This window comes from Citrus sinensis, chromosome 3 (assembly GCF_022201045.2).
Source record: "Citrus sinensis cultivar Valencia sweet orange chromosome 3, DVS_A1.0, whole genome shotgun sequence".
Lineage (NCBI taxonomy): Eukaryota > Viridiplantae > Streptophyta > Magnoliopsida > Sapindales > Rutaceae > Citrus > Citrus sinensis.
In genome coordinates, this window is record NC_068558.1 from 19,864,038 (window position 1) to 19,867,503 (window position 3,466).

At 36.3% G+C, this 3,466-nt stretch overlaps 1 non-coding gene across 1 annotated transcript; it reads left to right on the forward strand.

The window, feature by feature from the left end:
* The first annotated feature begins 846 nt into the window (after positions 1–846).
* Positions 847–950, forward strand: LOC127901566 (small nucleolar RNA R71). Its single transcript, XR_008053807.1, has one exon. It is a non-coding gene; the product is annotated as a small nucleolar RNA R71 (small nucleolar RNA).
* Positions 951–3,466: the final 2,516 nt, after the last annotated feature.

Consider the following 3,466-nt stretch of genomic DNA (forward strand, 5'->3'; position numbering starts at 1 on the left):
ATGACTGCTTTGACCTCTCCATGCTGCTGTGCTGAACTGGTACTTGCTTCATGTACTCCTTTAAGATTAGGCACTGGTTGACTTGGAAACTTACCTTTCTCAACAGTCGTTGCCAAGGTTTGAACTGAAGAATCAAGCTGTCCCACCATCTTCTCGAGGCTTGAAACTAATTGTGCTTGTAAGTTGAAGCCTGCTCTCATCTCATTTCATAGTCCATCAATGGTGCGGTTTTGTTGCTCAATCGTAGAGTGAGTAACATTCTTAAAATTCTAGAATGCATCCTCCCATGGTTTGGGTTGAGAGTAGTTCTGGTTCTGATTGTATGGTCTAAATGGTGGCTGAAAGTCTTGAGGAATTTGAGGAATCGGTTGCATTGGTGGAGCTGGAGCTGCTGGTTCATTCTGTTGGAATCCTTGAGACCATGAAAAATTGGGGTGGTCTCTCCATCCAGGATTATATGTGTTGGAGTATGGGTTGTAATTAGATGGTTTTCTCATTAAACCTATGGCATTGGCTTGATCTGAATATGAGTCATGGTCATGTGGCTCTGTTGGTTTAGCAGTCATTAACGATGGTATTTGTCGAGAGAGACATTCAATTATCTCCTTGACTTCTTTAATTTCTGAACTTGACCCACAAATGTGAACCTCATTTACTCCCTTAATTCTTCTAGTATTCCTGAGTGATCGATTCCGTTATTGGGAATTATCCACTTGTCGCTGGAAGAATTCCCAAATCTCTGATGCACTTTTTGACATTAGCTCTCCTCCACTTGTTGCCATTAGCTATTCTTGCACATTCGGCAATAATCCCTCCAAAAAGTATTAGCATTGGTGCCATTTCTCGTACCCATGATGTGGACACTTCAAGAGTAACCCATTGAATCGCTCCCATATTTCGAAAAACTGCTCGTCTTTTTTCTGGGTAAACTCTGAAATTTCCCTGCGAATAGCATTGATTTTATGCACTGGGAAATATTTATTCAAAAATTTTGTTACCATTTGTTCCCATGATGAAATGCTATTAGCAGGCAATGTATTGAGCCATGAACGAGCTATTTCCTTTAAAGAAAATGGGAATAGTCTAAGTTTAACATCATCATCTGAAAAATTATCATATCTAAATGTTTGACAAACAGCATGAAAATCATTCAAATGATTATATGAGTCATCATTTTCTAGGCCATAGAATGTTGGGAGACAATTTAGCACACTAGGTTTTAATTCAAAACTCCTAGTAGCTACATTTGGGTATCTTATACATGATATGCTCAAATTAGCTAAGGGACTAAAATAGTCCTTAAATGGGCTCTCCTGTGGTGCTTGTTGTTGCTGCAAATCCATTTTATTTTTAACGTGTTTGTGTGTGCCCAATATTTTTTCTAGTTCAAGGTCTATAGGTTCAAGATTATGTAATAATGACCTACGACCATGCATGCAAAGAACAAAAAATAAATGGAAACAAAACGAATAAAAATAAAGAAAAATGAGAAATTACAATACTAACCTTATCGCGCTATTACAACCTTACTATAAAAATACACAAAAACATACGTGAAATAAATTAACTAAAAAAAATTAGTAAGATAAACAAAAATTACAAAGAAGAAAAAAATAACTTGAAAATTAAATTACATAATTTTAAAGAAGAGAAAAGAAATACTAACCTCTAAATACAGATTCACTTTTTTTTCCTTTTTTTTAATAAGAAAAAAATACAAGAAAACAAATAAAAGAAATTATTCACAAAAATTAATTTTACAAATTAAAATAACTTACCTCCCCGACAACGGCGCCAAAAACTTGTTGTGCAAATTTTATTGAACTCGCAAGTGCACAAATCTATTGTAGTATAGATCAATGGTGACGAGTGTCGATCCCACGAGGAGGTGGATTTTAATTATATGTAGAATTAATTTTGTATGAAGGTGGTTGGATTTGTGGTGAAAGTGACTTAGATTATCCTAAAATTGGAATTGAAATGGCGAGAATCAATTGAAGAGAAATCTATTGAAATGACGTACTTGGGTATCTGGATCCGTATTAACGTGCACCATGGGCTAATATTCCTTATTAATGCCAATTAAATCATGAGGGGGGAATCCACACCTCATGAACCACACTCTAATAAATATAGTGCTAAGGCTTATCGTGTCAAATAATAATAACCTTGTACAAGGGAGCCGGTGAAACCAGGGCGGTATCTAGACAAGCTTATTATTATTTGTCGACGAGAAGTCAAAACATCCATAAAAACTAGAGGGGAAGAGAAAATAAATTTACCAAATAAAGTCCATGACACATGTTGAGACTTTGCCTTCAACCCAAGCTTGAAAGAAAATTAACTACTCATAATTGAACTAGGGGCAAAATAGGAATTTATTAAAATACATAGAAAATACAAGATGGAGAAGGAATTACAAAAAATGGATTCAGAGATATCAAATTAGGGGGGAGGCCCCCTTTTTATAGATACATTGAGTAAATCATGGCCATCGGATTAAAAACAGTTTGGACGATCAGGATTGTGCCACGTCATCAGTCAACAGTACGCAGTTTGAACAGTGACACGGTTTGCCCCGGGTTGAACAGTAACGCGGTTTGGTTGAAAATAATCCTATGTATGTGCATGTACCGTACGCGTAATTTTTGGTCCACTAACATACTGCCACGTCACCAATCAACAGTGTATAAGAATTTTAGTCTAACAGGATTGTGACACATCATCAGTCAATACCACATCATCGGTCAGTGCCACGTCATCGATCCATCTATGTGAACAGTGTCGTGAACAGTAACGTAGACAGTACCGTACATGTAAACAGTGCCATTTTTCATTTTATGCTCTTCTTAAGGTTTTCGACCGTCCTGAGTTCAAAAGTAATATCCGTTTTGCCGTCTGATCTCTCGTTCATTGTGAAATGATTATGATGCCCCTAAAATACATAAAATACTTAATTATAATACAACACACATAATTAAATGACAAGAAACTTAAATACATAAAAGTAAGGGTGTTAGTAAAACTTGAAGTGTAAAATGACGATTTTCTCCTTTATAAATATACATTTTCTAATACTCAACACCCAACCTTGCTGAAATAGGTAACTTTGTGTGTAGGAACTCTCATTTTGGTAGGAATAACTGCATTTATCATATACACTAAAGAGAAGGGAGTCTCCTATGTTAAGATGTTCTTCATAGTGCGGTATGCTTATAAGACCTTGGCCAGTCCTCTATCCATGATCATTTCTTGTCCTCTAGCTTATTCTTCAAGAGGTCCTTGACAGTCTTGTTGATCGCTTGTACCTGCCCATCTGCTTAAGGGTAAGCTGGGAAGGTGAAGCGATTGGCAATTCCTAGATTAATGCAAAATTTTTAGGACCTTTAATTGTCAATCTCAGTCCCATTGTCTGGGATGATCCCCTAAGGAATCTCAAAATAGCACTGGATATTCTTCCAAATGA